At 37.8% G+C, this 24521-nt stretch overlaps 1 protein-coding gene across 2 annotated transcripts in view; it reads left to right on the plus strand.

The window, feature by feature from the left end:
* LOC122799199 overlaps nt 1-24521 on the plus strand; it is a 215204-nt gene that overhangs the window by 89835 nt on the left and 100848 nt on the right. The gene's annotated exons all lie outside the window — the stretch shown is intronic.

A 24521-nucleotide genomic window follows, 5' to 3' on the forward strand; every position in this document is an offset into this window, starting at 1 on the left:
CATCTCACAGGAAAAAACCCTTAATATGCAGTTTTAGATATCCATTATTCAGTATCTGGTTTATAGCAAATGCTGTAATATGGTATGTAAGCATGTATATTAAAAGACTGGCATAAAGTTAAGTTAATTGGCCTTTCCTTAATATACAGTTTGTCTGTCAAAAATTACTCTTATACCAGGAAAGGTCATTACAAAAACCTTGCAAGACTGCAGGATGCTATTCCCCCGGATACAGACATGCACGCATTCCATGTAAGGAACTATTCCCCTACAACTTGTAGTATACCTCTAGAATTATTAAACAAGCATTAACCAAGGATACTCTCTAGAATTATTAAACAAGCATTAACCAAGGATACTCTCACAGTCTGCCACACCATGGCAGTGGTATCTTAGTCAGCCATTGGAGATGTTCTTAGATCTATGGTGAGTTACTAAATGAAACAGAATTAATGAGAACTTAAAAATGGTCTATTTACTTACTGACATTTGATGGGCTAAAACATTGGATATGAAAGTTTTCTATCCTACAATATATACCCAGTAGATAAAAGCATTCTACAAATACTGTTTTTTTCACCATCTGATAATACTGCATCCAATGTATCAGTCAAGTAGCCATAACCAAGCTGAACTGATTATCTATTGCAGACAATGCTGTAACCTTTACAGTGTAAACAAAACTCTACAGTTGGAAATTAAATCACAGTTTTTCTATAAATATATATACATATATTTTATTTTGTTTTGTTTTTATACTTGAATGCATTATAGTAGTTGATTAAATAACTTTATTCTCCCCTACCTAATGCCTTAGCTACAAGCTTTCTTGAGGGGTCAAATGTCATCATCATCATCATTATCAGACCCCTTTTTCACATTTTCTACATGAGGTCTCAGTATCGTGTTAACTGTCACCATCTCTTGATTCAGTGCCACACTCTTGCCTTCTTTAACACTCATGCCTGACTGTCGCAGATCTTCTTTGACTCAATCCATCCACCTGTTTGCTGGATGTCCTCGTTTCTTCTTACCTTCTTCCTGTCTGTCCCAAATCTTCCTCACCAGATTGTCTTCTGCTTTTCTACACACATCTCCAAACCACTGTAATGTGTTCTCTTTGATCTTTTCTGCAATCAGAGCTACTTTGGCTTCTGCTCTTATGTCCTCATTTCTTTGTATGTCCCACAGTGTGCATCCTACCACCCTTGTCAGGCAATTCATTTCCATCACCTCTAGCTTCTTGAACTGCTCTGCCTTTACTGCCTAGGTTTCTGTACCATACAGTAGTACTGGTCGCACCACTGTCTTGTACACCTTACTTTTCAGCTTCTTTGGCATTCTTCTGTCATATACTACACCTGACACTCTATGCCATTTGGCTGCAGCCCCTCTGATTCTAGCTTTGACCTCTTCATTCAGATTTCCCTTCTCCTCAACCACCCCTCCCAGATACCTGAAGCTGTTTACCTCTTCCACTATCTTCCCTTCTATCTCAATTATCAGTTTCTTCTGATTTTCCCAATTTGCTGCCATCACATTGTCTTATCTGTGTTTAGTTTCATCCCATGTGTCTTCTGTTTTGCATTCCATTCTCCTATCATTTACTGAAGTTCTTGCTCAGAGTCTACCTGTAATGCCACATCATCTGCATTCAGCAACTTTGTTGATCTGTCCCCTCTGGCCTGTTTGCTAATGTAGTCCATCATCAGTATGAACAGCAGTGGGCTCAGAGCTGAACCCTGGTGTACACCCACTCCCACTGGGAACCTCTCTTTGAGGACGAACATTGTTCATACTTGAGTCATTGGGTCCTTGTACATAGCCTGCACTAATTCTACCAATGTTTCTGAGACTTCAAACCACCACAGTACTGCCCAGATCAGCTTTCTTGAGACCTTGTTGTATGGTTTCTCCAACTCTAGGAATGCCGAGTTGGGCTCTCTCCTCATCTCTAGCTTCTTCTCAAGTATCTGTCTCACTGCAAACATTGGGTCAGTTGTGCTGCATCCTGATCTGAATCCAAACTGCTCATCTGCCATCTTACATTCTACTACTCTGCATATCTGTTTATCTATCACCCTGTCCAGAACTTTCATGCAATGTGATAGGAGTTTGATGCCTCTGTACTTCCTGCAGTTGTGGATGTCCCCCTTTGTTCTTGTACACTGGCATAAGTATGCTTATTCTCCAGTCATCTGGGATACACCTTTCTCTCCACACTGCTATGAGTACCCTCAGGAGCCATTTCTCCCCTATCGCACCCAGCATCTTTATCATGTCTGCTGTGACCTCATCTGAGCCTGCTGCTTTCCCTGACTTCATTTTCCTTAGTGCTGTTCTTACCTCTACTAGGGTGGGCTCCTCTTCTTCTCTCATCATAGGCTGTTTCTGGGGCAGTACAGTTTCTGTGGGGTTTTATTCATTCAGAAGCTGCTGGAAATACTCCTTCCGTCTTCCTTTGATGTCCTGTGGACTGGTGAGCAGGTTGCTGCTGACATTCCTTATGAAGGGTGTCTAACTATCTTCTTTATCTTTCTGTCTTTGCCTTGCAACCTGATATAGTTGCTTTGTGGCACTTACTGAGTCACTTTCCAGAAGCTGGCAGAGGGCCTCTGATGCCCTGTTCTTTGCTATTGCAACTTCTTTCTTAGCTTCTTTGTTAGCCAACCAGTAGTCCTTCCTATTCTGCTCAGTCTTTTCCATCTCCCACTTCTTCCTGCTCTCCTTCTTTCTTTTGATGACTTCCTGGACTTCTGCATTCCACCACCAGCTTTCCTTATGTACCTTATTTCCATACCTGGCAGGCCACATATCTTTTCTGTAGTCCTAATGCATGCTGTTTTTAGGCACTGCCATTCTTCTTCAACTCCACCTATTTCCACTTCTTCTTGGGGTGCTAGAGCCCTGATAAAGTCCTTGAACTGTAGTATTTTCTTTCCGGTTAACTTCCAGGTCTTCAGCCTGGTCTCTGTTGACCTTAGAGCCTTCTCTGACCACTGCTTGCAGCTGATTGTGGCAAATAGTGGTTTATGCTGTGGGCTGACTGTTTCACTGGGGATTACTTTGCAATCATGGATTCTACCCTAGTGCCTTTTCCTTATCAGGAGGAAGTCTACCAGAGTTGCATGTTGACTACTCTTGTATGTGATCTTGTGACTGTCTCTCTTTCTGAGCCATGCACTGGCTACTACCAAGCCATTTTCTAGACAGAAGTCTGGGATGGCCTCTCCTTTTTTATTCCTGTTGCCCAGGCATCCTCATATCTTGTTCTGTCTGTCCTAATATGTGCATTCAGGTCACCCATTATCAACACCAATTCATTTTGTCCTGTTTTGTCCAGTAGGTCCTACAACTGCTGCCTGAATGCACTATGTTCCTCACTATCACAACCTTGCTGTGGGGCATAGGCTGATATTATGCATACTGCCCTGTCATTTCACTGGAGTCTGATTGACATGAGTCTGTCATTAATTCTGATGATATCCCTCACTGCCTTCTGAAGCCTCTTTCTCACCACAACTCTTACAACATTAACTTAACTAAACTCACACATTTACTTAAATACATTTAAATGTACTTAATTCTGCAATTCACAGGATCATAGGTGGTTACTAAGCTAACAGTCCTAGAGCCTTTTTAAGCCTAGCCATTCATGCCCCAATTTTTCTAATTATCAATGCCCATGGGCTGGAATGGCTTTACTATGTTCTTTGAAACAGTCACCAAGGCCATTGACGAGGGGAAGGTGGTCCGTACAGCCTATCTGGACCTCGCAAAAGCCTTCGATACAATACCCCACTCGGGCATTATAGATAAGTTCACCAGCTTAAATATAAACCCCTATGTCACTAGATGGATTGCAAACTGGCTCAAGGACAGAACCCACATGGTTAGAATTGCTGGAGCCATGTCAGACTCCAAACCAGTTACAAGTGGTGTCCCACAAGGCTCAGTCCTGGGACTTCTCTTGTTCGGTATATATTTCTCGGAGGTACAGGCCAACACGGAAGGACTGTGGCTGACCAAGTTCGCAGATGACTGCAAACTGGGCACCATAATCGACTCTCCAGCCGACACAAGCATCCTCCAAAAGGGCCTCATAGAAACAGACAACTGGTGCCAGAGCCATGGCCTCAAGCTAAATGCCAAAAGTGTATAGTCATCCCTTTGGCAAAACAAAGTCCCACAAATTACCACATAGGTGGTAATCCATTAAGTACAGAAGAAGTAATTAGGGACCTGGGGACCCAAGTTGATAGCAATCTCTCATTTGACAACCACGTGGCCAAAGTGGTTAGAAAACATTTTATATAGCCCACCTAATCATGAAGGGATTCACATCTAGATCAGGGGAGGTCATCGTGCCTCTTTACTCATCCCTCATCAGGCCCATAATTGAGTACAATGCCTTTTTGTAATGTACCTTACCAGACACCTGCAGCAACTGGAAAGACCCCAAAAGTACCTCACCAAGAGGATCAAAGGGCTCAAACAGATGCCATATGCTGCCCAGTTAAAGAAACTCCAGCTCTACTCAGTGGCATACCGCCTGTTCAGAGGCGATCTGTGCCTGACGAATAAAGCCATGTCCAACCCGGAATTAATGGACATGCTGCACCTCAGAAAATCCAAATCCCATCGAGCTACGGGCGCGAGAGACTTGAACCTCAGCACTGAAATAAATAGGACATGCTGGAGGGACAGATTCATAACCCAGAGGCTCCCTTCACTCTGGAATAAAATCCCAGTCCAGGTTAGGCAGAGTCTCTCATTGACTCTCTTCAAGAGGAATCTTGATGAGTGGATGGGAGATCGTAGGTTTACCCCGGGTATCACTTCTGTGTCACTGTTAGACAGAGGCACAGTATACTAACCTCAAAAAAGGGCATAACAAAATAAATTTAAAATGGGTGGCGAAAGCCAAACACATTCTGGCTAGGCTTATAAATGCCCTAGGGCAGATAGCCTAGTATGAACCTATGAACCTATGAACTATGTGCTTGTGCCTTAGGGTATCTAGTAGCTCATCCATAAGGGACACAGGCAACAAGCTAGGAGTGAATTTGTGATTTCCTATCCATTGGCCCAAATTGCATTTGAATAGACTTAGGGAAGAGTTCTGTTTCACATGAATGAGGAGTCTGTTCCAGAGAAGGGGTACTGTCTGAGACACATACCTCTCCCTCTGCGAATGTATAGCAGATCGAGCAGGGCTGGATTAGAAAATGCCTTGGTGGTTAGGCATAGATTGCCTTCAGTAGTCTGCAGGAGACAGAGTACAGGAACAGGGCTTTGAGGTAGTCCACACAGAACATATTATTTAAATCTCTGTATTATTTTAGTGAAGAACCTCTCTGGCTACTCCAGCTGTTGCAAATGCCTGGTCAGATACATGCTGAAGGGTCCAGTGTGCTCAATTATTGGTCTAATGGGGGCTGATTATAGTGGGACTATGATCTCCTTAAATCTGGATGCCATGCCCTTACTGGTGATCAAAGTTCAGTTTAATGTCAACCTGAATTCCTAAGTTCCTTACCACTAGGTCTACTGTTAGGAGAGTGTTATTAAGGTTGCAATCTGCAGGGATAGTCATCTTCTCAAAGGGTATAATTATGCATTTTTTGCATTGAGTTTTAGGCCATGGTTCTGGCACCAGCTATTTGTCTATGTCTGTGTAAACAACTGGTTATTACACTTTGATAGTAATAAGCATTATTTCTCAAATAATGCATCCTATCAAATCAAACAGTGCCAAGCAATTTCATTATGTAATCCAAGAGGTGCCATGATTCTCTTCTGAATTTTAAAATCTTTTATGCTTCTAAAATGTTTAAAGCACAAACAGTGTCACTTCCCCCTGGATAAATTAATACTTTCAAGAACAGTTTACCCAAAATGATTCATATTTTTATTGTGCCATTCAAGTATATGATAGACAATAGAATTAGCTTATTAGAATCTTATTTCTTAATGTCAGAAAAATACTCTTGAATTTGTACATTAACTTTACATTTAGTTTCTCCAGTATACCATTACACATTTTGATGACTGCATGTCATTTCATGCACCACCTTACCAGACTGACTTTGACATTAACCCCAAACTCACTCATGCAAGACATATTTCCACACATTACATCTGTCAGATCTAAACATATCAGAATTCCTCACCATTCTCCTTTTAGGTGCAATTTTATAAGGCAAAATGTTGCCGATGTTCAAACCTCAGCAATATGACAAAAACAGGTAGCTTGGGTACATTCCTTAACACAGTGTCTGACATCAGAATATGCCAATTCATTTTAATAACATCAATAAACACTTGGGTGAACATAGTTTACTGAGTCACAGAATATAAATGTTCATCTTGATCGTCCCAATATACATGTGAGGAAAAGGATGCAAATCTAACTGGCCTATCATTCCTCTCATCACCAAATATTTCAGTTTTACACCTAGAATGTCATCTCTCCAGTAATTTAGACTCCGCCTTCTGTGTCACTCCTGAAAGGGCTTCAAAGTATTTTTTTAATGTACTAAACTCACCTGAGGGTAATGACTGAACAAGATAAGGGGGATGAGTGTTACTAGTGTGCAAAAAGTTACTGGCTAAAGTACTTTTCCTAAATAATCTATATTTAATAAAGGATCCCCTTATATCTTCCAGTGTGATGTCCAAAAGTTCCATATTTACATCAGTAACAAATAATTCAAAACAAATAACCCATGCCTATTTTCAAAAAATGAAACACTGCTCAACATAAAACAACTATCAGATATAGTTAATTAATAAACATCAGTGATTTTTTTTTTAGCAAGGTGACCTTTTAAGACCCTTTTAAAAGTAAACAACTGTATTATGGGAGAAACAAAGCCTGTAAGCATGACAAATACATTATTAAAGAAGTGAATTCTTACACTTTGTGTAGTATAGCAAATCCAGTTTCAAAGTGAAAGAACTTCTAGTAGCCTCAATGATTTTACACTTTAAATTGACCGAGTTATTTTTTACAATCTATGAAACTTAAAAAATATTCAAATTATTTGTTACTTGGCATGTAGTTATAAATCATCCTTTTCACGTTCTTCCTTTTCATTTGACTTGCCAGACATATTTTAGTGCCTGGACCCCAGGCTGAAAACTAGGAATTTGTTCTTAGACTGTGTGTAGAACTGCAACCCAACAAGGAATGCATCAGGATTGTGACTACATGATTTTAATAGCCTGGCCAACTGATTTCAGCCTTATTAGTTGTTCCCTTAATGTTTTTTCCTAATTCTACAGCCAGCCAGACCAATATGCAAACAGATTATAAAAGGGAGGGAGAATTCAGGAGTCTGTGTTGTCTTGCAAAGTGAAAGATCTTCCAAGTCATTTACATTTTTGATCTATATTTATTGAGGTTATATTCAAAAAGGTTACCCTGTGTACTGAAATGCTTTTCTAAAGAACATAATATTTGTTTATCTATGTATTCTTTAGATGGCTGGATAAATGAACTGGAAGAATTAACCGGAAGAAAGGACATTTTTTAGCTATGGCCAAGGTACAAGGTAAACTAGCTGAATTTAGTAAAACAAACATGCAAAGAACAAAATAGCAAACAGGTTGATCTGCAGGCATAGTTCATCAAAACAGGAGAAAATGGACATAAAGAATATATTTATACTCAGAACGTAATCAAACATAATTATAAAACTAACTAAGGCTAATAATATAAATCAAGTGAAACATCACCATCAAACATTAAGAATATAACCTTTAAAGTGGTACTTGATGAGGCCTGTTGAATAATTAATCCTTCTGTTTGAATACAACCTCAATAAATATAGATCAAAAATGTAAATGACTTGGAAGATCTGTGGTGGGAGACACCTTCTTTATCCCTGTGTGTGTGTGTGTGTGTGTGTGTGTGTGTGTGTGTGTGTGTGTGTGTGTGTGTGTGTGTGTGTGTGTGTGTGTGTGTGTGAGTGTGTGTGTGTGTATATATATATATATATATATATGGATCCCCTTTCAAATGTGGAAAGACCACAATCCTGAACGTTATTTTTGCGAGATGAAAATAACAAAAGTTAAAATCCCGTACCACAAGCTTTTCAGTATGGACAGAGATAAACTTTGTTTTACATGGATGGGGAGGTCTATTCCAGAGCAACAGCATAGTCTGCAATTCTTACCTGTCTCTCCAAACTGTTCTGTTGATGTTGGAGAAAAGGTTTAGATCCTTAGACTGAGTATTTTTGATGCTATTTGACTTGCTGATGTGCACCAAATCCATCAGTAATGGGTCGAAGGGTCCCTTGTATGTCAGACACATGTCACCTTTTAGCAGTCTGTAACATATGAGTATAGTGACAGGGCTTTGACACACTTCATTGAGAACATATTGTTTAGGCCTTGCATCCTTTTAGTAAGGTATCTCTGTAGGCTTTCCAGTTGTTGTTTGTGTCTGGACAGATACATGCCAAAAGGGGCATTATACTCAGTGATTGGTCTAATGAGGGCTGAATAAAGGTGGGCACTGACACCTCTAGATCTAGACACACTTCTTTTGTTTATAAGCTATACAATATAAAAACTTTCTTATGACAATGTACATATGTTGGTCAAATGTTAGGTCATTGTCGTCATAAGTTCCCAAATCCCAAACAACAGGGTCAACTCTTAGGAGGTGTATTGACAATGTGGTAGTTTCCTGGGGTAGATGACTTCCCAAAGGATATGATAATACATTTTTGGCATTTTGCTTCAGTCCATTACTTTGGTACCAGTTATCCATTTGGGTCAAGCCTTTCTGGCTAAGTTATTGGGAAACTCAGTGACTGCTCCTAGCTTGCAGTCACCTGCAAACTTAGTCAGCAAGAGCTCTTTGGTTTTGGGTTTTACTTCAGAGAAGTAGATGCCAAACAGGAGAAGTCCCAGCACAGAACCCCTGCAGACTCCAATGGTGACTGGTTTCTTTGTGGCTATAACATTCCTAATTTTGGTTTCCTGAGTCCTATCTGTGAGACAGTTGGTAATCCAGCAGGTGACATAGGGACTTGTCCACATTTTATTTAGCTTTTCTACTATGCCTAAGTGAGGAATTGTATCAAAGCTTTGGCCAGGTTGAGGTATGTGTTGTGTACTGTTTTACTTTCATCCAGTGTTTGGTGACCTTTTCCAGCAGGTTAATTAATCATGACCTGCCCTTGCCAAATCCAAACTGAGATGGGTCCAGTGTTTTGAGGTTCTCTATGTCCTTATTTATTAGTTCCATGATAAATCTTTCCATGGCTTTGCATATGAGGCTGGTCAGACTTATGGGTCTGTAATTGCCTGAGTTTGTGGAAGAAGTTGCTACGGTTCAGATCACACATGGAGCACTGCAGTGTTCAGGTTTGACTGTAAATGCAAATGCAAATCAGGATTGGCTGATCGCTTCCCCTAACACTTTGTGCCCAAAGCAACTATCCCTCTCCCCCTACAGTTCAGTCCACATTCACAGCAATACAGAGCTGTGGTTTGAATGCAGTGCAGTGCAGGAGAGTCGGGGGCAGGGCACAGAAATGGGACCTGAATGGCTGGGCATGAGGAAGGGGTGTGTGTGTTGTGCATCTAGCCACCTGGCTAGAAGGAACATCTGTTTTTGTGTGTGTGTGTGTGTGTGTGTAAAAAAAAAAAATATATATATATATATATATATATATATATACACACACACACACACACACACACACACACACACACACACACACACATATATATATATATATATATATATATTCCCAACAGCAACAGGTGCATGGACTGAACCAACGGTTCTCAGTTATACAAATAAATTCATAACTTCACAAAAACAGCACTCAATAAATATTTAAAAATGTAAGTGTAGGTTTATTAGCCTTCACACCAGAACAGTACTCTTTTATGAGAGTTTATAGTTATGACTATTTATCCAGAATTCTCTGTGATTAAACTTTTTCTTGAGCTAATGGACATTGTAAATGTTTAAAATCAAGATGCATGTGCTTAAGTTTAATGTCACTTTAAATCTCTGTGTATTTAACCTTCTGGGTTGAACTTGCCTACTAGCACTGATGACGCCAATGGGTAAAACCGGTCTGCTGTTTTAATGCATTTCTCTTGCCTACTGTTTTGGTGTGAAATTTAATAAACCTACACTTAAATTTTGAAATATTTATTGAGTGCTTTTTTTTATGGAAAAATGTATATATGTGTGTGTGCTTGTGTGTGTGTAAAGTCTCTGAGACTGGACCTTACTAAAACCTTTTCATAAATTAAATTGCTCTTAAAGAATCCCATACAGTCTTTATTTTCTATGCTGTGAGTACAGAAAAAGCAACACAGTATTAACTTAACTGTTGCATTGCTTTGCATTAGAGACAGCCATACTAAACACCAGTTAGGCTAACTGAGGACATCTCTGCTGTGTATATTGATCAGCTTGATGTTTTCAGCTTGTACTGGGTGTTATCCATTTGAAAGTTATTGTCCAGCTATTCTACCTCCATGCCTTAATAAAATGATGTTAGCACTTTGAAAATGCCTGTAGCTCGAGTTACAGACCCCTCCACCCACTAAGTATCTGACATACCACTGCTCCCTCACTTAATTACAACTGAGATGATCATCACTCATATGATGCCTGTTAGCTCTTTTGCTTAGCCTGTTTTTCCCCAATACAGATAGATCAGAGAGGATGGTTCTTCACTTCCATTTGCAGCAATGTTGGTAATGGAGATCTGTTTTTCATGCCTGCAGTTCCTTTAGCTCACATTTTAAAACTTGAACCAGTTATGAGGGTGCTCTATTATCAGGTTTTTCTTTATAATATAAACTTTCACTTTCAGTGATAGTTCTTTTTTAGCTACCCGAACACATAATACTTATTTATTTATTTGCTTTTGTTTACCAGGAAAGTCCAATGGGGTTGTTTAAGTAGCTCTTTTTCAGAAGAGACCCAGAGAGAAAAGCTCCAGATGTGAAATGAAAACAATTTAAACAAAACTCAAAAGATTCATGGAGACATCCAAGATGACTGCACACTTGATCAACAGCATAATTACAACTTTCCCAGTGTGAAAAAAATTGAGAAATAAGAACTAGCAATTCTGCCAGCTTGAGTAAAATTCAGTTATTGGCTAGTAAGTACACTGCCTGGATGCCAACAACAAAGAAATTAAGAGAACCTGAAGGAAAATCAGCTAGAAAAGGTAGAGAGAAAACACCAACTAGTTGAAGAAAAAACACTAACTGAATAATTTTGCAGCTATTCAGCAAAGAGCTTTTCAAGCTTCAGCTCTGGTACAATAGATGGCTTCCAGTAATTTAGAGGAAAAAATAAACCAAATGTACTCAAAGGTGATTAAAATAAATAAAACACTGAAGGGGTATATCAAGTCAAATAACTAAAGGCTTGAAAAAAATAGAAGAAGCTTTAACTAGCTATTCAGATAAACTTATAAAACTGCTCAAATCAGAGGCCGAAATGAAGAAAAGGCTGACTGAATATAAGACTTCTCAAGAGGAGGTATTTCAAAAATGGTAGAGTTACAAGGTAGAAGGCATAGAGAAAACTTGAGATTTTCTGCTATACCAAAGAAACAGGAAGGAACAAACTGTATTAATGTTATGAAACCACCAATAAGCAACTAGACTGGTATTGCACAGCAGGATTTGCTAACTGAATGGGCACATCATATGTATGCCACAAACCTGGTAATAAGAAAGCAGCCAAGACCTGTACTAGTAAAGATGCAATCATACCAGCAGAAAGAAATAATCCTGACAAAACTGTGGCAGATGGAAAAAGTATTACAATTTGGCGACAGCAGAGTGTTTGTGGAAAATGATTATTCACTGTAAACCAGGTAGAAGAGAAACAAATTTATCCCAGTAATCAGGGAATGTCTAGCGACAGGAGTGATATTCAATCTGCTGTCTCTGAAGCTACACGGACTTCCTAAAATTCATAAGGACCCCCTGTTACCCCCTTTCAGACCCATTGTCTCAGGTCGGGGATGGTGTACCGAACCACTTTCTATCCTTATTGATAAGAATCTGAGACCATTACTTGATAGTAATATTTACATTTTAAGAGATTCCAAGCATTTTTTGCATGATTTAGATATGCTTACTGAACATGAGCAGAGGTCAATGGGTGGTTTTCTGTTAGTAACACTTGATGTTCGGTCCTTGCTTACTGTAATACCTAACTCTATAGGCATAGATATGGTCTGTGACTATCTGACATCACACAGGGCACAAACCAGTTGCAACATTGATCTGGTATACTCCCTGTTAGAGATTTCTCTAGAGAACAACGTATTTATGTTCGACCAAGAATTGTATTTGCAAGTAGAAGGAGTAGCCATGGGCATGTCCATGGCTAACAGTTATGCCAATTTAGTCATGGCTCAATGGGAGAACAGTACATTTTTGAATCTAAACATGGGGCAAGAAGTGGTTTTCTACAGACGTTTTGTAGACAACCTTTTTTTGCTATGGAAGGGTAGTATAGATGAGTTGAAGTTGTTTACAGATTATTTGCAACATAGTACATAATTTTTGGAATTTGACATTAAAGTAGAGTCCAGTCAGACAGATTTTTTTGACATCAAGATTTAAAAAAAAACAATGGTAGAGTCAGTACTACCTTACATTGCAAGGCATGCACTAGGAATAAATTTTACACCACCGAAGTATGCATCCAGGACACATTTTTAAAAACACTGTGAAAGGTCAAGGCATGTGGATGTTCAGACTCAACCCCAAAAAGACGATTTTTGAAACAGACTTAAAAGCCCTAAGAGGAAGACTTCTTGACAGGGGGTATCAAACACAGGAAGTGGACGCTACTTTGAGTAATGTCATGCACCTGCGGTCCACTACAGCTAGACCCTATTTTTCAGCATTTACTGATGATTCTTTGGGTTTAGTTAAGGATTACAATAATACTTGGATGCCAATGATTTATAGTAGTGATGTGAATAAATTTACAAATGCAGTCAAGAAATATTGACCCATATTGACCAGCAATGATGAGATCAAGAAAATAGTGGGAGATAATCAAAGTTTTTCATTTAAAAACAAAAAGTCTCTTAGGAGCATGTTATGTTACTGAGATGACAACAAGGCTGACATAGGGCATACATCAGGTACCATGCAACCCTGTAATAGTTGCCAGTACTGCATTTATATAGATACCACAGGCATATTCACACACCCAGACACTGGTAAGGTCTACAGTTTTAGGATAGAAGCAGACTGTAATACAGCCAATTTGATGTATTTGGTTGTTTGTCAGACATATTTCAGTTTCTATGTTGGCAAGACCAACCGTAGGCTAAAGGGCCATATTTGTGAACACATATCTGGCATTAACACCATTTCAGAGAATAATGCATTGGTGAAGCACTATGGCCTTGCTGGGTCATCACATGAGTTCAAATTCATGGTCATACAGAGAGTATATGGCAGTAACAGGGGTGGTGACATAAAGAGTTATACAGAAACACAGGAGGTTAAATGGAAATGGATGTTTTGGTTACAAGCTGATAGGGGTAAAGGTTTAAATGAAAAGATTTCATTAAAGCCCTTTTTGAAACAAAGGGGGCTATACAGGTAGTTTTTGTTATGGTTACTCATAGCTATATGAGATTTTAATGTATTTGGTTTTAAAGTTTTTTATATGTGCCTGTCACTTTATTTTATAGTAAACACCCTAATGGATGCAATGCTTTCTCTTTACTACTTAAACAGTGGTGTCAGTTGTTCTGTTATGTCTGATGAAGCAGTACTTATGCCGCGAAAGTGCTTACACTTTTTACTTTTAAAAGGACTGTATATTTTATTCATCACATTGATGCAATCCTTTTATGAGTTCTCTGTTTTGCTGTATCCAGCTGTCTTCAAATTATTTTTCCGAGAGAATCAAGGACATTTTGTGATGCAGAACACACAATCTGGAAATACAAGTTTATCAAACAAAAAGTGAGCATCAAACAGAAGAGGACTCTGTTTCTAATTCTTCTGACAATAAAACGTCTGCTGTTTTAATGCATTTCTCTTGCCTACTGTTCTGGTGTGAAATTTAATAAACCTTCACTTAAATTTTGAAATATATATTGAGTGTTGTTTTTTATGGAAAAATGTATATATGTGTGTGTGCTTGTGTGTGTGTAAAGTCTCTGAGACTGGACCTTACTAAAACCTTTTCATAAATTAAATTGCTCTTAAAGAATCCCATACAGTCTTTATTTTCTATGCTGTGAGTACAGAAAAAGCAACACAGTATTAACTTAACTGTTGCATTGCTTTGCATTAGAGACATCCATACTAAACACCAGTTAGGCTAACTGAGGACATCTCTGCTGTGTATATTGATCAGCTTGCTGTTTTCAGCTTGTACTGGGTGTTATCCATTTGAAAGTTATTGTCCAACTATTCTACCTCCATGCATTAATAAATAATGATGTTAGCACTTTGAAAATGCCTGTAGCTCAGGTTACAGACCCCTCCGCCCACTCAGTATCTGACATACCACTGCTCCCTCACTTAATTATAACTGAGATGATCATCACTCATATGATGCCTGTTAGCTCTTTTGCCTAGCCTGTTTTTCCCCAATACAGATAGATCAGAGAGGATGGTTCTTCACTTCCATTTGCAGCAATGTTGGTAATGGAGATCTGTTTTTTCCTGCCTGCAGTTCCTTTAGCTCACATTTTAAAACTTGAACCAGTTATGAGGGTGCCCTATTATCAGGTTTTTCTTTATAATATAGACTTTCACTTTCAGTGATAGTTCTTTTCAGCACACATAATACTTATTTATTTATTTGCTTTTGTTTACCAGGAAAGTCCAATGGGGTTGTTTAAGTAGCTCTTTTTCAGAAGAGACCCAGAGAGAAAAGCTCCAGATGTGAAATGAAAACAATTTAAACAAAACTCAAAAGATTCATGGAGACTTCCAAGATGGCTGCACACTTGATCAACAGCATAATTACAACTTTCCCAGTGTGAAAAAAATTGAGAAATAAGAACTAGCAATTCTGCCAGCTTGAGTAAAATTCAGTTATTGGCTAGTAAGTACACTGCCTGGATGCCAACAACAAATAAATTAAGAGAACCTGAAGGAAAATCAGCTAGAAAAGGTAGAGAGAAAACACCAACTAGTTGAAGAAAAAACACTAACTGAATAATTTTGCAGCTATTCAGCAAAGAGCTTTTCAAGCTTCAGCTTTGGTACAATAGATGGCTTCCAGTAATTTAGAGGAAAAAATAAACCAAATGTACTCAAAGGTGATTAAAATAAATAAAACACTGAAGGGGTATATCAAGTCAAATAACTAAAGGCTTGAAAAAAATAGAAGAAGCTTTAACTAGCTATTCAGATAAACTTATAAAACTGCTCAAATCAGAGGGCGAAATGAAGAAAAGGCTGACTGAATATAAGACTTCTCAAGAAGAGGTATTTCAAAAATGGTAGAGTTACAAGGCAGAAGGCATAGAGAAAACTTGAGATTTTCTGCTATACCAAAGAAACAGGAAGGAACAAACTGTATTAATGTTATGAAACCACGAATAAGCAACTAGACTGGTATTGCACAGCAGGATTTGCTAACTGAATGGGCACATCATATGTATGCCACAAACCTGGTCATAAGAAAGCAGCCAAGACCTGTACTAGTAAAGATGCAATCATACCAGCAGAAAGAAATAATCCTGACAGAACTGTGGCAGATGGAAAAAGTATTACAATTTGGCGACAGCAGAGTGTTTGTGGAAAATGATTATTCACTGTAAACCAGGTAGAATAGAAACAAATTTATCCTAGTAATCAGGGAATGTCTAGCGACAGGAGTGATATTCAATCTGCTGTCTCTGAAGCTACACGGACTTCCTAAAATTCATAAGGACCCCCTGTTACCCCCTTTCAGACCCATCGTCTCAGGCCGGGGATGGTGTACCGAACCACTTTCTATCTTTATTGATAAGAATCTGAGACCATTACTTGATAGTAATATTTACATTTTAAGAGATTCCAAGCATTTTTTGCATGATTTAGATATGCTTACTGAACATGAGCAGAGGTCAATGGGTGGTTTTCTGTTAGTAACGCTTGATGTTCGGTCCTTGCTTACTGTAATACCTAACTCTATAGGCATAGATATGGTCCATGACTATCTGACATCACACAGTGCACAAACCAGTTGCAACATTGATCTGGTATACTCCCTGTTAGAGATTGTTCCAGAGAACAACGTATTTATGTTCGACCAAGAATTGTATTTGCAAGTAGAAGGAGTAGCCATGGGCATGTCCATGGCTAACAGCTATGCCAATTTAGTCATGGCTCAATGGGAGAACAGTACATTTTTGAATCTGAACATGGGGCAACAAGTGGTTTTCTACAGACGTTTTGTAGACAACCTTTTTTTGCTATGGAAGGGTAGTATAGAAGAGTTGAAGTTGTTTACAGATTATTTGCAACATAGTACATATTTTTTTGGAATTTGACATTAAAGTAGAGTCCAGTCAGACAGATTTTTTGGACATCACGATTTAAAAAAAACAATGGTAGGGTCAGTACTACCTTACATTGCAAGGCATGCACTAGAAATAAATTTTACACCACCGAAGTATGCATCCAGGACACATTTTTAAAAACACTGTGAAAGGTCAAGGCATGTGGATGTTCAGACTCAACCCCAAAGAGACGATTTTTGAAACAGACTTAAAAGCCCTAAGAGGAAGACTTCTTGACAGGGGGTATCAAACACAGGAAGTGGACTCTACTTTGAGTAATGTCATGCACCTGTGGTCCACTACAGCTAGACCCTATTTTTCAGCATTTACTGATGATTCTTTGGGTTTAGTTAAGGATTACAATAATACTTGGATGCCAATGATTTATAGTAGTGATGTGAATAAATTTACAAATGTAATCAAGAATTATTGACCCATATTGACCAGCAATGATGAGATCAAGAAAATAGTGGGAGATAATCAAAGTTTTTCATTTAAAAACAAAAAGTCTCTTAGGAGCATGTTATGTTACTGAGATGACAACAAGGCTGACATAGGGCATACATCAGGTACCATGCAACCCTGTAATAGTTGCCAGTACTGCATTTATATAGATACCACAGGCATATTCACACACCCAGACACTGGTAAGGTCTACAGTTTTAGGATAGAAGCAGACTGTAATACAGCCAATTTGATGTATTTGGCTGTTTGTCAGACATATTTCAGTTTCTATGTTGGCAAGACCAGCCGTAGGCTAAAGGGCCATATTCGTGAACACATATCTGGCATTAACACCATTTCAGAGAATAATGCATTGGTGAAGCACTATGGCCTTGCTGGGTCATCACATGAGTTCAAATTCATGGTCATACAGAGAGTGTATGGCAGTAACAGGGGTGGTGACATAAAGAGTTATACAGAAACACAAGAGGTTAAATGGAAATGGATGTTTTGGTTACAAGCTGATAGGGGTAAAGGTTTAAATGAAAAGATTTCATTAAGGCCCTTTTTGAAACAAAGGGGGCTATACAGGTAGTTTTTGTTATGGTTACTCATAGCTATATGAGATTTTAATGTATTTGGTTTTAAAGTTTTTTATATGTGCCTGTCACTTTATTTTATAGTAAACACCCTAATGGATGCAATGCTTTCTCTTTACTACTTAAACAGTAGTATTACTGTCATATAATACTGTTATAAATGTCAGTTGTTCTGTTATGTCTGATGAAGCAGTACTTACGCCGCAAAAGTGCTTACACTTTTTACTTTTAAAAGGACTGTATATTTTATTCATCACATTGACGCAATCCTTTTATGAGTTCTCTGTTTTGCTGTATCCAGCTGTCTTCAAATTATTTTTCTGAGAGAATCAAGGACATTTTGTGATGCAGAACAGGCAATCTGGAAATACAAGTTTATCAAACAAAAAGTGAGCATCAAACAGAAGAGGACTCTGTTTCTAATTCTTCTGACAATAAAACACATACGGAAACGTTATACATAAAACCTTTTCCAATGCTCCAAATGTAAATGCTTGACAAACAAGAAAAAAGCACGAGTTGACTAGAAGAATCAGAAATACCTTGGAATTAACCAGAGTATGGTGTTGGGAGATGAAACTGAACAGGAAGAAGACCAGCAACACTGAAACTGATGAATAAATATGAGGTTATAAAGCATCAATCACATTTGTAAAATATGACTTTGCAAGAAAAAGTACCTGAGAAAGACTGAACATTTGTTGACTTTGTTAAACATGTGGGTAGACTGTAAAGCATATATGTCACTTTATGTTATTAATGTTTTGAAAGACACTAAAAGGGAAAAGGAACTATAAGTAAAATAATTGTTTTTCTTAACAGTAGTATTATAAAACATTTAATGATGTAAACTGCATGTTATATAGTAAAACAGTATTGTGCGGAATATAGTCAGGGTATTTTAAATGTGGGGGTGTGGGGAGTCTTTTCAGTGATTGTTGTAGACATCAACTTCCATTGACCCTCTCTCTCTCTCTCTCTCTATATATATATATATATATATATATATATATATATATATATATGATGTATATATACATGTTCTGAATCACATTATAGAACCACTCCTCCTTGTAACATTGTATCCTTTCAAGTTACAAAATGGCACACACGTTCTCCCTCTTGCTTATACCAAGTTAACTACATACTGGAGGTTGGAAGTAAATGGATGCATATTGATTAGACTTCATAAAAAATAAAAATAAAATAATTTGTAACACATACTATATGACAGTATGGTCTATAAATTCATGCACAAATGTACCAGTTTGGGTGAATGCTTAAAAGCTATTTTTCATATGTTTTTAACTTCAACAAACTGTATTTAAATTATTTCATTTAAGCCCAGGGGTGCCATGGTATTCAGTTAAATTCAGTTATGTTTTTAAAGAGCATTTGTCATTTAGTTCTTTTTAATTTTGTAAATATGTTCATAAATATGATCTTTTATTTTATGTCCCATTTTCCCTATGTAAAATGCATTACAAGATTTACATATTGCAAAATATATATAACCCCACAAGTATTACAGTTGAACCTCCCTGAGATTTTAAACAGTCTTCCTCTTACATTTACTGTTTTGCCTACATAAATACATTGGTATTGTATGCATTCCATCACATTTTGTCATTTTGCACAGTTATTGATTGTCAGGAGAAGGAATAACAACTCTGTATCAAACTTCTCAGAGGATATGCAACATCCCCCATGCATCGAGAATACACACTTGAGGAGTGGGGGACAGAGAAAAAAAATTGAGGACAGATAAGGTGACTGACTGATAATTGTACCATTGTATTCAACATGTCTAATGAGTTTAAAAGTTATAATTATAGTACTTTTAATATAACAAATTTGCATGCTGAATTATTTAGTAGAGGCTATTCTTTTGTGCTAGCTAAACGTGTAGACATTACAAAGATTATTAGGAAACAGAATTTGAAATTGATACTGGGTAACAATGATAACTTGGCATTAGACATTTATTGAACATACAGCCAAAGTATCAATGATACAATATTAGCAAGTCTCAACAAGACATGTTTTGTATAGTTAAAAAGGCTAATAATTTACAGTTTAGACGTCCAGATAAGGGAGGTGGTTTGGTAGTTATACATCAGTTAGATTATGTGCAAAATATGGTCAATATTTTATATGAGGATACATATTGTGAAGTTTCTGTCAATGAGATCAGTATATCGTATAAGAAAATAGATATTCAACTATATGATATGTTGATGCAAGGGCAAAGCAGCCCTGCCAAATGTAAGTTTTTGAGTGTGAAAGAACCAAGGATTCCTACTATTTGTGGAGTGCCAAAAGTTCATAAAAAACATAAGAATATCCACCATTTACAGATAGTGGATGTGGGCACTTCCAAAACTAGTTTTATTTCCAGATATATTGATAGTCAACTAAAAAGTGAGGTTAAGAATATCAAACATCTGTGTAAGGACTCATGGGACTTTCTAACAAAATGTAACCAACTTGATAATATTATGAACATTACATTTATAACTATAGATGTTCAGAATTTGTTTAGTTGCATTCCTCACCAAATAGGAATAAATTAGTTTTCAGAATATTTAACTGAAAACATGCATTAAGCACAAGATGAAATCAATACCTTCAGTTAATTGATGGATATTGTTTTGTACAATAATTATATGCACAAGTATTTTGAAGGTCATTACTTCCATCAAAAAATGGGAATAGCCATGGGTGCAGCTTGCAGGCCATTATATGCTAATTTAATTATGACAGCTTGGGAAAATAAATATATTTTGAATAGCCAATGTGAAACATCATGGAGTATGTATATACGATTTTTGGATGATATTTTTGTGGCATGGATTGATGAGGTAGATAAAACACAGGATTTTATTAATTATGTACATAGTACCTCTTCTTTTTTAAGATTTACGTATAATATTAGTATGGAATCTGGTGCATGTTTGGATGTAAAATTAACCAAAATTATGGAACAAAACCAACTTATATCCCATATATATAACAAGCCCACTTATTCAAATTAATTCCTACATTATGCCAGTAGTCAGCCCCCACCGAAAAACAGTGGTGGTGAAAGATCAAATGGTAAAGGCATCAAGAATGGTATCAGATTATAATGCTTTCTTAAAAGAATGTGACCTATTACTTAATATGTTTCTCAGTAGGTTCTATCCTTTAGCCCTTATTAATTCTATAAAAGTAGAAGTAGTAAGAAAAAGTTCACATGGTATTTCTGTCCCCTTACTTAATAGGGTGCAAATACTGGGAGTTGGCAATGGTACATACGTTAAACTCTACCTTTGATTATATGAACAGCGAAAATTAGGATGTAGGCAATAAACATGCATGGTGGTTATGCATTCATAGCTACATATTACATAGATAATCAGGAAATCTCCAGAATATTATTTAAAAATTGGCAATTCATAGAAAACAATATAGGTGTATATGCTAAAATCAGGCATGTCCCCATACTATATATAAGAAAGGAATAAGTTTTAAAATTTTTTTGATAATTTGGTAAGTGATAAGCAATGGCTCTCTGCAAAATGACAAAATGGGAGGCATGCAGACAATGCTAATATGTTTATATAGGCAAAACAGTGAATATACGAGGAAGATTGTTTAAAGTCTCGGGGAGGTTTAATTGTAATACATATAGGGTTATATATATTGCAATATGTAAATCTTGTAATAAAATTGTATTTATGAATATATTTATGAAATTAAAAAGAACAAAATGACAAATGCTCTTTATAAACATATTAAAAATTACCCCAATCACAGTTTTCTCTTTACCATTTTGGAAAAAGTTCAAAGGATCCCAAGTGGTGGACCATGGCATATCACTTTAGAGCAATGGGAATTATGGGTGCAAATTTATTTGAATGCACGACATCCCAAGGCTTAAATGAAATAATTTTGATACAAAGTTTGTAGAAGTTAAAAGGATATGAAAAATACCTTTTAAGTATTCACCCAAACTGGTAGATTTATGCATGAATTTCTAGACCACACCACCACATAGTATGTGTTATAAATTATTTTATTTTTATTTTTTTATGAAGTGTAGTCAATATGCATCCATTTACTTCCAGCATCCAGTATGTAGTTAATTTGGTATAAGCAAGAGGGTGCGAGTGTGTGGAATTTTGCAACTTAGCACTTTAAAAGGATACAATGTTACAAGGAGGAGTGGTTCTATCATGTGATTCAGAATACGTATATATATATATATATATATATATATATATGGTCAATGGAAGCTGATGTTGTCTGATGAAGTCCATACAACTAATGGAAGAAAGCGCTTATCTGTGATTTTATGGTGTTTTTATTTTTACATTGGCATGTATTTCAGTTTAAATAAACTGCTGTATGGATTCCATGGGTTTCTATTTGTTTTTAAATTTGGTTTGGTGTTTTTGGCTCATATTTATGATGCAGGTAGAAACATAGTGGCCAATGTATGTCCATCAAATGAAGCATATATTTTCCTTTATTCAAAAAATTTGGAAAGAAAATTGGTACACTGATGCTTTGGTTGAGAGAGTTCTCCATAGCTATCTTAGGTATGACATATGGATTATTCCATAAGGATACCCTATTCTTGTGGAAGACAATGTATGGAGGTTTGCATGACAGAGCTTGAAGTTCCATCACTCTTCAAGCTGAAGTAATAGAAATTAGAAAAAGTATTTTCCAAGTCAAAAAATGTAATGTCCACCCTGGCAACAGGTTCCAAGGGTAGCTGGGTTAAAGCTTGGAGTAAAATGGTCATATCCCAAGGAGGGGTAGGATCATTAAGTAAGGTCTGAGCCAGAAAATAACCCACAGGAAAGCTTAACATAGTTTTAGGGATGCTAATACATCATGGATTTTTCCAACATGAAAGTTTGAAATACCCACTAACTGTACTTTAATAGCAGAGTGACTAGCCCCACAGTGAAAAATGGAAGCTAGGAAACCTAGCTCCACCTGAATAGGAGCTGCAAAATATCAATATTCCTTTGGGTGATCCAAATAGAAAATCTTTTCTACTTACTGTTATAAATATTTCTTGTATATGGTCTTAGAGAAGAAGTGAGGATGTGGAACACTTGGAAACAAAGCCTGGACTAACTAGTCATCATTGGAAGTAGGGAAACCAAGCAGTTAACCTGAGGTCTCAAATGTCCAAGTGAGGCATGCCTACTGAGTGAGAAAGAAGACCTGGATCAGGGTCCATCATCCAATGTGGGTGTATCAAGTGAGGCCAGAGGAAGGGAAACCAAACCTGTCAAGGCCAGAAAGGGGCAACGAGGATGACTGTGATCTTCCTCTGCAGTGCTTTCTGAAGAAATCTCAGGATCAGTGAGGTAGGAGGAAGAGCATAAAGAAGACATGGGTGATCAAGGCAAAGAACCTGCTGCATTTGGAGATGATGGGAGAGGCAAAAAGATCACAGCATGGTTGGCTCCATTGATGAAAAATTTGTTCTGCCACTTTTGGATTGAGGGACCACTAGTGAGGTTGAAGGATCGATCTGCTCAACCTGTCCACTAAAAGTGTGGACCTAGCAGGTATATGCACTGTAATCAGAAAGTGATTGGAAGATATCACCCAGTGCCACACTCTTATGGCTTCTTAACACAAAGGGTAGGAGCATGTTCCCCCTTTTTTGTTGATGTACTAGACTACTGGCGTGTTATCCATCTGGATAGAAATCATCCCTTGAGGAAGGACATCCTGAAAGGCCTGCAACACTAAGAGGACTGCTCTCATCTCTAAGACATTGATTGGTATGACACTTGACCTCAGGTGAAGACCATGTGCCTTGGACCATCCTTCCCTAGTTGGGAAGCATCCATGGTCACTGTGACTTTGGAAGGGGAAGGAACAAATGGACATCCTTAGGATCCTCAGGAGATTGAATCCACCACTTTATGTGAGTCCTGTAAATGATTGTCAAAAAAAACAAAATCCCATGGGTTGGTAGCGGATGGACAATTGAAATAAAAGTGCCCACTGAAGAACTCTCATGTAATATTTCACCAAGGAACTAAGATAATGGAAGTCAACAATGACCCCAATAGTTGAAGAACCAATTTGACTATAGGCATTTGGCAAGATAGAATCTGTAGTGCCTGGTTGCGCAAGTTGAACAGTCTGCTCACTGCCAGCCTTGCTTTATGTGTAGTGATATCTAAGTGAGCTCCTATAAACTCCAAAAGTCTGCACCAGAGAAAAATGAGGTTTGTTTTTTCACTGTTATGCCCAACATGGAGCAAAGATGGAGAAGGTAGTTCATGGCTCAAACCTGAAGAGAGCTGGTAGTAGCATTGATAAGCCAGTCATCCAGATAGGGGAACACTTCAGAACCCTTGCAGGATGAGATGAGCTGCAACCACTGACATACTTTTTGTAAACCCCTGGGGAACTGTGGTGAGACCAAAGGGCAGGACTCTGAAACAGAAGTGACTGTCTCCCAGTCAGAAGCGGAGAAATCTTCTGGACCACCTGTCCATCATAATGTGGTAGCATGCATCCTGAAGGTCTACCAAGCACATACAATCATCCCTCCTCAACAGGGAGAGGACAGCTGTACCATGAGCATCCGGAACTTCATGTGTTTGGCATATAGACTAAGATGGCTGAGGTCCACAATTTGCCTGAGGTCCCTGTTCTTTTTTTCCATTAAAAAATCTTGAGTAAGTTCTGAATCTTTGTTGGTCTGGCGGGACCTCCTGGATGACTCACTCATCTAGCAGCTTTTTTTTATTTCTGTAACTGCTGCCTTTCTTTGTGAGGGTGAGACATTGGGAAGCTTATTTTGTGGTGGAGGTGGGCAAATAAAGGGAATGAAATATTCCCTGGTTAAGATTGTTTGCACTCAGAAAACTTCAAGGATGGATGTCCTGGCTTTTGAGTGCAGAGGTAAGCACCCCCT

Source organism: Protopterus annectens, chromosome 4.part0, assembly GCF_019279795.1.
Source record: "Protopterus annectens isolate FY-2018-M chromosome 4.part0, PAN1.0, whole genome shotgun sequence".
NCBI classification, from domain to species: Eukaryota; Metazoa; Chordata; order Ceratodontiformes; family Protopteridae; genus Protopterus; species Protopterus annectens.